The 11,421-nt window shown below is 36.5% G+C and overlaps 1 pseudogene; it reads right to left on the bottom strand.

Annotated features, from left to right (window-relative positions):
• Window positions 1-356: 356 nt before the first annotated feature.
• LOC138774989 (metabotropic glutamate receptor 8-like) lies at window positions 357-1,301 on the bottom strand (annotated as a pseudogene).
• Between the last annotated feature and the right edge of the window lie 10,120 nt (window positions 1,302-11,421).

The following is an 11,421-nucleotide window of genomic DNA, read 5'->3' as shown; positions in this document are numbered from 1 at the left end:
TTGCCATTAAATTCTATGGAAAACAGCCCTCTGTGCCACATGGATAAAAAAATATGCAACACAGCCATTTTCATAGTACATTATTAGATAAGAAATAATGCCATATTTTTTTTAAATTTTTAAAAAATAATAGTTTTTGGCTATGTTCCAACAACATCTTTTTGGTTTAAAAAAAACAAATTTAAATAATTTTTTCATAATGGCAGCCATGAATAATTATCAAAATAATATATATGCCCCAATGATAAAATAATGGGCGTTAATTTGAAAACAACGGCCGCTATTTCATTAAACAAAGACGTTTTGGGAACATGTCCTCAAAGTCAAAGACAGGTATTAGTGTAGATAATCAGGACTTAACCTTCTGAGGATTGTGCTGTTCCAAAAAATATTTGGAATAAAAGCTAACCAAATGATGCAGGTTGTGTACATTGTAAATCCGATGGGTTTGCTTCATTGAAGGTTTCTGGCACTCCTCTAGTTTTAATAGCATAATAGTACATGTAACCATCAGTAGAATACGTATCCCAAGGAACAAATTAAAGAAAGTTCTGAAATTCACACTTTAGAGCCTCGGGCATTTTGGGGTCCGGTGTTCTTTGCTCTCCATAGTCTACAAATGATATGGGGGGGATCCACTACAAACCATATAAAAATCCCAAGCAATTGAACAGATATAAGACTGAAAGTAATGACCAACTGTGAAGCTGGGCTTTACACTTTGGGGCAGTCACGGATTTCTTCCCTGTTCAAATATTCGATGAATCGTGGTTTTTGTGAGCAATGCAGCATAGCTGAAACACATGCCGAGCCCAGGAATAGACGTCTCAGAGAACAAACGATTAAAATCTGGAGTTCCAATCATTAAAAATGTGATGCATAACACAAAAAAAATCCCAGTCAGTAACACATAGCTAAGCTCACGCCCAGATGCTTCACAATGGGTGTATCATTGTATCGCACAAATGTGACGATTACAAATGTTGTTGCCACTCATCCACATAATGGCTATAAAGAAAGGAACAACAGCCCAAGGAGAGTGCATTCAAGTTTGATAATAGGGATTAGTGTGCAGCCAGTGCGGTTTGTATTGGTTTTTGATCTAAAGGACATAGATCACAGGTCAGTCGTCTGCCTGGTAATGATAAACCTTCACATCTCACACAATTCCAGCAGCAAGGGACTCCTTTTACAGTTTTCTTTCTTTCTCCAGGTTTGCACGGCAGGCTACAAACAGATGCTGGCTGTGTATGTTCCCTGGCTTGTCCACTGGCATATCTTCTACCTGTAAGAATAAACATTGTAAGTATGGCCTCCAATTTATTCACACTCCTTATATTAAAATGTAATGAATAAATCATCCAGTAAATAAAGGTTAGCCCAAAACTCATAAAATCTACTAATTTATTCATTATATGGTTATTGATAACATTTTTACCAATTATTGTATGTGACTTTTTGATCGCTTCTTTCCCAGTTTTTTTGTTTAAGGGGGGGGGGCATATTGGTTGTAAGAATAAAACACATTTAGCCCATCTACACTCAGCAAAACTAAGTAAACAGAATAGCCCTAAAACTTGAAGTGTCATTTCAGGTTAACTACAGCACAGCCGGTCCTCAAGATACAATGGCCCTCGATTACAATATTTTTAACATACTATGCTCTTTTCTGAACCATTGTACAATGCTATAGACAGTCCAGATCCATTATTGGTGGAAGATCTAACCATTTAGAATTTAAAGGGTAAACCCCTGGACATACATTGAAGAAGCTCATGTCTATAACAAGTGGACTTCCAGCTTCCAGCAGCTCTTTCGGCTTTTGTGTCAATGGCTGGCTGAGGTGTATTAGCTATCTACTTATTTTTCTTATTTTTCATTTTTTGCTATTTGGAGTTACATTTTGGGCACTTAAAATCAATTACTAGTTTTACATAGAGTTTTGATCTCAGGTATACAAGTGTTTCAACTTGCAAATATTTGTCCTGGAACCAATAAATATGTTAAGATTGTACATGGCAGTCTCAAACAATGTACAGTACCATAATAACTATAGCATTTTTTCTGAAAACAAATTGGCAAAACAGAATAAATCCGCAAACAAAGATCTAATAACAATAATCTATAATACTATTAAATCCAGAAATGTATTTAAATGATGACCAACAAAATGCGATTCCATTATGGTCTAATAGTAGACCTACACTGCTGCTTATCAGATACCACAATGTACATGGAGAATGCACAAAAGCTCAACAATTTTTGCCCATAAATTCTATAAACCAGAATTAAATAACATAATGCGTGGTGGGTGCCTTTTCTCTATTATAAACCTGTCAGTTTCCAAGAGATAATCAGGCTGTATTTACTACATGGAACCTACATCAGACAAGACACGAGCGATAATTGAGCGCATAAAACTCAATTGGATTTGCACTCTTATTACATAATAAATAGAATAAGGATCTTACCTTTATGTACTACTTAAAACATCAGTTTGTTTGATGTAGCCATTTTTAACAGAAAAAAATTGAAAAAATCAATAGCACCATGATTACGACTTGACTATAAAATTATAGATACCACATCTATGAAACAGCTGATTAGTTGCTCTTAGTGTTTATGACTGAATAGTTGTATTATGCTCCAATATCTCAGCGTAACAACAAGTATTGTAAATAAAAAAAGTTTTTTGTAATACAAAACTCACTTAAAATCTTCTTTTAAATATACAATTTATTTAATTATTTATAGTCAGGAGACTGTAAGTACCAGTTGTATCAAACCAAAGATGAACTAAGATTCAGAACTACATAGACTTGGACCTAGTAAACAGAAGCACTGATGAGATGAATCAGTTAGGAGAAAGAGCTGAAAGCTAGTGCAGTGAAATGCTTGAGAAGGCTATGTTTAACTCATAGGAAAAACTCCATGGATCTGAGACAGAAATTAAAGAATACATTGGATGAGTGGGTTACAGTATGAGACAGGTATCAAGCTTGGGATTCTTTAGTTTAGAAATAAGAGGTCTTGGGGCGATCTGATCACAATGTACAAAATATACGAATGGGACAGTACAGAGATCTTGTAGTGATCTTTTACAACTAGCATATAACCATGACAAGGGGGCATCCCTTCATTCAGAGGAAAAAAGGTTTCACAACCAGCACAGACGCGGATTCTTTACTGTACGAGCAGTGATAGTGGAACTTATGGACATGATGTTGTCATGGTCGATTCATTAAATAAGTTCACGGGAGGCCTGGATGCTTTTCTGAAAATATAATATTCAAGTTATGCGCATTAGATATAAGTGGAGAAGACGTTGATCCAGGGATATTCTGATTGCCTTTACAATCTGGAGGATTTTTTTGCGCCCTGTGATGGGGCAATTGTCATCTGCTCATATAGGTTTTGCATTCCTCTGGATCAACACATTAGGGTTCTGTATGTAAACTTGATGGACTATGCTACTATATATTATATAGTTTTTTTTCATAGTTTGGACACAGATACCTACAGACTACATTCAGTATATCTGACAAAAAAATCAAAGTAAAGGAAAGAAAATGCTGTTTCCAGAAGGAGAAAATGACATATTTTTATACTAACCCTCAGAGGAGTGATGTGTACAGAAGTATCAACTATAATCCTTAAAAAAATAATAGGAATTGGTGTATATGCCTTGCTTGCTAAATCATTGCTTAATTAATAAATTAAATGATTGATGATCAGTGGAATTAATGTGATTATTATTTATGGAGTCAGGAAGATATCTTTTCCCAGTGTGAGGTTAAACTGGTTTCAGCTTGATTAGATTATTATTGAACCTTCCTAGGCTGCGGCAAATTTGACATTTCGGCACATTTTATGAATCTTTACATCTTATGATCTTTGCTAACTATCTAATTATATAATGTCAGACTGTGTAAATTATGTGAGTAAGCTTAAATATCTATTTTACAGTGCAGGAATTCTTTACTATGGGTAAAAAAAATAACAAAACAACATATATATATATATATATATATATATATAGAATAGGAAAAAGAGCCGCACATCCAGGAGTCAGAGCAGGTGCTTGCACAGAAGTCAGTCCCTGGCCTGGGGATCCCCAAAAGTATGCAAAATGTTCCGCAGCACACAAGCATAAGAGTGAAAAAGGTGATTTATTCCAAAAATACAAAGGAGTACAAGAGATGCGACGTTTCGACCTCCTCACGAGATCATTATCAAGCATTTTTGCATATATACATATAATAATATATATATATAGTACTGTATTCAGCTGACCTACATGTTGTGGAAAAAAAGGAAAAAACATCGATATCCATAAAATAAAACCTCAAAACATGTGTTTTAGAGACAAGTTTCTTAGACTAAGCTCGTCTCTGAAATGCGTCCGTTATTCAATACATGTGTGCATTGATCTCCCGTCTTTCGTAAATCGCGGGTAATAACAGACATTTTTTTTAAATCACAAAAGTGATTCTTATGCACGATACAATACACTTTAAGCATCTGCAAGACTCTGTGGAAATTACTATCTCCCTAAATACAGCAATTGGGTGGCTAGATTTACTTCCATGAATTATTATTCCCACCCAGCTACTCCAATGAGCGCGAACCGTTAACAGTTACACACATAAACACAATTGCTATACCTTGCTATTACTATAGATGCTATTAAAATTATATATACACAAATATGCAAATATGGTACTGTATTAATCCCTTCAGGCTACAGATTATCTGATTACAGGTGTTAAATAAGAGGAAGGCAGAAAGTCTAATGCTTCATAAAAATTCTATATGGTATTCAAGATTATGAAAAAGTTGCATATGTATTAGTAGCTTGTATTAGATCTTGTAGCTGCAATGATGTAACATTTTTTATCAATAGTTAGAACTTAAAATATTTCTACATCCATTTACACAGGTCTGAGAATAATTTTTTTAGTGAATATTGCAAACTATACACAGGTGCTAAACATAGGAGACATCTTATAATTATAGAGAATCCACAGCTCGAATAACAATAAAATGGTAAGCTTTATTCCAACGTCTTAACACTTAGTAACCAAAAATAATAAAAACACGGTGGCAGTGGGGGTGGTCAGTGTTTACGTACTGCACTTACTGTAAAACGACATGATATCTTTATCCTATAGGTCAGTCTGAGTACAGGGCTATGCAGTTTGTATAGCTTTTCTAATGTTTTATAATTTTTTAACAGTAAATTTTTTTTTTTTTTGCAAATATGTATGATTACAATGCCCTGCCCTGCCACTGCCACTGATTGACTAATGGGATGTCCAGATCAGCCAGGAGCCCAGAAGCAAGCTTGAGCATGGAGCAGGTACAGTATGCACGGACGGTGGAGGGTTACCGGGACTGTCACTTACGTACTCACAGTGGGATGCAATCATGCTGCTAGTATGTATTCTCATAGAAAACTAACAGCAAGGATCCGCAACGGATTTCACTGCAAAATTCACAGATTCAAATCCGCTGTGGATCCGGGATTTGTGAATCTGGCCTAAACTAAAGTGGTATGTTTAATAATAAAGGCCAAGCTATGTTCCCACACAGTATGTTGCTTAGTATTTTGGTCAGTATTTTAAAGCAAAAACCAGGAGTGGATTGAAAACAATGGGTTGATAGCTGCATTTAAATGCTCTGTACCTGTAGTCCCTGGTGTCTAGTGGGGGGGAGATCCGTTCTTCTAGCCAAGAAGGCCCAGCATCGCACTGACGCTGACCCAGCTCGGCCAACACATTGCTCTGGTCTGCAGCAGGCCAGAGCAATGTTCGCACTGATCTCAATGATCAGCTGTGTATATTACAAAACATTGATTTCTATGAGAGATCAATGCTGTGTATGTAGAAATTACCAAGGGGACTTCTAGTTTAAAGAAAAAAGAAAGGTAAAAATGTCTTTTTATACTAAAAATTCCTCCCTAAAAAAAGTCTAAATACCCCTTTTCCCATTTTATAAATATAAATAAATAAACATATTAACAAACATATTTTGTATTGCTAGTGTGCGTAATTGCCCTATTAAATATCACATTCCCGATTCTTGCACAGTAAATGGCGTAAACACAAAAAAGTGCAAAATTGGCATTTTGGTCGCATCAATCGTTTACACTACGTATATTTCAGTCAGTATATTTCCATTCAGTATTGAACCAAAACCAGGAGTGGATTAAAAAACACGAAAGGATCGTTCACACAATGTTGAAATTGAGTGGAAATGAGGGATATAACAGTAAATAACTGCCATTATTCATATAACAGCCGTGTTTCTAAATAACAGCAATATTTGCATTAAAGGGCGGGCCATCCACTCAATTTCATCATTGTGAGACAACAGAGCCTTCTGTGTTTTTAATCCACTCCTGCGTTTTGGTTGCAAATACTGACTGAAAATATACTGACTGAATGATTATACATATACTGACTGAAATATACGTAGTGTGAACAAGCCTAAGGGTACAAACACACACGGCTTATACGCTGCGTATTTACTGCTGCGATACGCAGCAGATAGCAGCCCATACGCAGCAGATTAGATCTAAATAACTGAACACAGTATCAAATCTGCTGCGTATCTGCTGCGTATGTGCGTATCTGGGGGTGGTTTGTACCCTAAAGTGCTTTACATTTGACCATCATAGCCAAAAATTATTACAGATGAGCAGGGAAGGAGGGAAATGTGGTGCCAATGGGGTCCTTCTAGGAGTACATATAAAAAAATAGGTAAATCAAGAATATGCAAAGCTTTATAATTCTATGTACCCAGAGTACGATATTCTGGAGCAGTGGTGTCACACTCAAATAACAGTAGTGATACCAAACGCATAGTTTTTTTTTTTTTTTTTATTGTTGTGTTCTTATGTAACAGTATATTTTAATAGGGAAAATAATGTAATTTTATTTATTTGGTGCCGGTGGGGGTGAGAGGGAGATTTATTTCATGATGCTTTATTTTAAAAAATTTTAACTTTTACACTAGTGTGCTTACTGTTGTATAGTGTACATACAGTACATTTCACTACTACTGTAGTGCAGTATATTGAATGTCAGAATTATGTAACAGGCAATATACGCAGTTTTGCTCAGGCATGACTTTGTAGAGGCATGTCGTTGGCAGGCCGTGGCCTTCAGAAGGTCGCAAAGAACACGATCAGAAAGCCTGACGCGCTGATGGAGTTCTAATCAGGTGAGTAGGGCTTGTCAGGGTACCAACTTCTGTTTTAGGCGGTTTTACTTGTTTTACTTCTGTGGTCATAATTTTGAGGCTATGTCACACTACGTTAAAAGTACGGCCGTTGTTACTGTCGGTACTTTGTGCGGTGGGACATAGCTTATCTTCTATGGGATCCCAGCCGGAGCGTATAACACATGTATATGCTCTTCACGTAGTTGAACATAGCTTAGTATGAAAAATCTAATTCACAAATATCATGTGGGAACCTGGTTCATTTTAGTTGACCACGGATTTAGTTTATAACAGCGGGATATCAAAATAATATGATCATGACAATTAATTCGGACGTCTTTGCAAACGGAATACGTTTTTTATTAGCTGTTCACATGCAGTTTTCTTTTGTCACTGTTCTTTCTCTGTTTTTTACTATTAATTCAATAGACTTTCAATAAGACACATCCAAAGGCCAATTAGTAACCCCCAACTAGAAAAGTGTACCCACAGCCATCATCGGACTACAGGGAGGCCAGACAGCTAAATGACGTCCTTTATTTTAGACTCAAAATGACGGACATAATTTTAAACAGAACTGAAAACATTGTGTGAACACAGCCTATGGCTATAAACTGCATGGCGATGTAGTACCGTTTGAAATCTATGGCTGTAAGAGGGAAAAACATGATCTGGCTTTAGTAACCAAATGCTTATTTATTCATGAAAGATGGGTAAGAAGTTCACCCCAATTTATACCATTTAAGGTTACAGGGCTTATAAGTGAAAAAACCAATGCCTGGGAGCATAGATCAATAGAAGCATCCAGTGAGGAAGTGACTAGCTATTCTATATTAGAGTTTTAATAGAAATCAATCTCCCTGGCAGCCTAGAACATTAACTGCATTTAAAAAAAGGTAAGACTTGGGATCATAATGAAGGAATGTAGGAATAGTATTGTACACTCTGAGACGCACACCCTGAACAGGTTTGTATAAATCTATCCAAAAAATGCTTTAATTCCAGTAGAAATTATCATCTTCTTGCATCCTCTTTAAATATGCCCTTGACTCGGTCTGCTTCACATACAAATATATATCTGCATTTGTATTTATTCTTCACAGACTAAGTTATTCTTTCTATTAAAATACAATATATATCATCACTATATACATGGCGATGTCATAGTTTGTTTCACCAGAAGGAACAGAAAAATAAATGTATTGTTAAGTGCAAAGGGTTTTGCGTCACGTTTTCTATATCTTAGAAAAATCTCAAAGCTCAGTTGCATCACATGGATATATTCCCAGTGATGGAGGATATTCACACCTAATGTATACAGTACAATCCTCAGGCATGCATTATAAGAATCCAATATATAAATCTTACATGATACTTGTAACAGTATGGGAATCTTTAGGGGCAAAAAGCATTATCTGATCTAGAGTATCTACATGCCCTGGGTGCCCTGGGCACTAATAGTTGCATTCACAAATCACTATATTTATTGTATATTTACACATATTTATTACGTTTGAGTCCTTCATCCATTACGCATGCAATACATTCTATAATCACCTTTATCATTCCCAGGCCTCTAGCATGCCAACCAATATATATCTGTATCACTGACACAATGCCAGTTTATTGTGTAATTATTGAATTTCCCCTGACACACCTGTAGTATAACTGAAACCCCTATTTCTTACACAAATGTCACAGAAAAAGGAATTACAAATTATGAGGATAAAACTCAATACATTTAGCTTAACATATTGTAGTCAAACAGATTTGTAGGCAATGGATAAGAACATCAAAGGGGTATCAGGATATAGAAAAATTTTATGGTGCTGGGGCTGCTATAAAAAAAAAACACAAACTCACTTACTTCTATCCCCCGCAAGCTACTTGTATAACATCTTACAGTTCCCTGCACACGCGCTGCTTACTACTTCTGAGATGAATGGGTTTAGGCAGTCTAGCCACGAAGGGACCACGGACTATTAACCGATGTGGCCCGATCAGCTGCGTCAGATAATTAAACATCAAAAGCCATCCCTGGTTGTATAGTGACCAGATCTTGTGGCAGATCTGTCACACTTACAGCCCAGCCTCAGTGAAGATCTGATGCTGATGCTGGTCCTGGCATGGCCATCAATACATGCTGCCTCAGCAGCCCCTAGTAAGCGCCGATAACATAGATCTATACAGTTACTATGTGCTCTGTTCCCACAAAGTTTAACAGCGTCTGTTGCATAGCAATGGACACTGTTAAAACTGCCAGACGCGGGGTGCATTCGGCACGTTCCTGCATTTGATACCTCTGTATCGGCTGCAGGAACGTTCTTTCTTTAAAATTGACTTCGGGCATTCACTTTAGTGTAAAGTATGGCCGCCAGACGACTCTACATTTCGTGAAAGCTATTATTCCGGATGCTGTTCGGTAGATAGTGTCCAGAAATAATAGGCAGGTACATTATTTTAATGCCGTTTTTAAGAACGAACGATAAAATAAAGATGGGAAAATACAGCGGATGGAATTGCATTGATTCAATCCATTGCTATCAACTTCAAAACAATGATGTTTTAAATAGCCCCATAGACCGAAAAATGCAAGTGTTAAAGAATCACAATAGAGCAATATAAACACAGTAGTAATTTTTGAAAAGCAGTCAATTAAAAGTTACATAATGCCTAATGTTGTAATTGTACTGAATGAGGAACATTCATAACATGTCATGCTATGTTCACACTACGTAAGTTCTGTAGTAATCACGTCCGTTGTTGCGATTGCAATAATAACGGCCGTGATTACTACAGAACTTATGTAGTGATGCAGCTGAGAGAATCCCAGCGGAGTGTATACACATAGTATACACTCCCGCCGTGATCCCTAGCAGCGCCGCAAAAAATTACATGTCAGTTTTCTGCGGCCGCAATTCACTGAAAACCAGTCAGTGCACACAATGGAGTGTGCAGCTCCGGGCGCACGCTCCATGTGCGCAGCAGGAATTCGGATGTGCACTGCAGTATCGGGCCGGTATGATCTTAAGTAACACCGGCTGTTCTGTGACACCAGATGGTCACGGAATGGAACGGAATGTGAACATGGCCTCAGGGTGCAAGGGGAAAACATTATTGAAAAAAATTAAGCAGGTCATTGCAAAATACAATGGTGTCGCAAAAAATTTGAGTTTGTATGGGTCTGTAGAAAAAATGCAAGTGCTTTTAAACACTTTTAAATGCTTTTAAACATGAGGAGGGAAAAAAAAAGTGCAAACATGAATATAAGCCTGGTCTAGGATAATGGGAGTTTGTGCAAATGGCCCAGGCTTGCGAGCTACTCTTTTTACGTAACTTTTGGAGTTTCATAACCATGTAGTCACTGGGCTATGTCATTTGCTAAATCAAGTGCTATAGCAATAACAGCAAAATTTATTTGAAAAATTAGTGGGCATCCAGACAGTTGATTCTTACCAGCCAAATAACAGAGTCAGTATTCAGTTAACTGAATTATCTCTATAATTACAAAAAATGACCCATTGACCATCAGAAACACTTCTTATTACAAAAAATTGTAGAATGGGTGCATTCCCTATTCCTGACTCATTTACAATAGTTTGCTTTGCAATTTTGTGTAAAAAAAAATACTTTTGAAAGGTGATAGTGTCAAGGTGGTATTATATATTAAGATAAAAACATCTCAATGTACCATGAGTTTATATAATCCTTAATGAAATATATCAGATATGCTTTTGCTTGAGACAGCTTATGCAAGTTAAGGCCTCCACACAGTTACATTGGTTTCCTGTTTGGATGAGGAAGAGCGTTTTGAAAGCCTGCCAAAAGCCAGCACCTAAAATCCTAAAATCCTAAAATCTATATACACATTATCTAGCAGCAATATAAACTACGCACTTTTTAATATACCATATACAGTATGTGTCTAAAGATCAAAAAGTATGCAATCATGTTGTGTCAAATATATTCATGTGACTTTAATCATCAAAAAGTATAAAAGAAAAAAGTTCCTTAAATAAAGAGGAAGTACACACATTTTTGTGTTCAGGAGTGATTTGTATCAAGTCTTGATTCTGATATCTATCTCTTGACGGCGGGTACTATTCTTTTCTTTTGGATTAATTAGGACAGAGACAGTTAATGAAGCAAGGCGGACTAAAAATAGGACTACCGCCTTGTCAATAGGATGATGCTAAA

Source organism: Dendropsophus ebraccatus, unplaced genomic scaffold, assembly GCF_027789765.1.
Source record: "Dendropsophus ebraccatus isolate aDenEbr1 unplaced genomic scaffold, aDenEbr1.pat pat_scaffold_1214_ctg1, whole genome shotgun sequence".
Lineage (NCBI taxonomy): Eukaryota > Metazoa > Chordata > Amphibia > Anura > Hylidae > Dendropsophus > Dendropsophus ebraccatus.
Note: the sequence above shows the minus strand (reverse complement) of the source record. Positions and strands in the feature narration are given on the sequence as shown.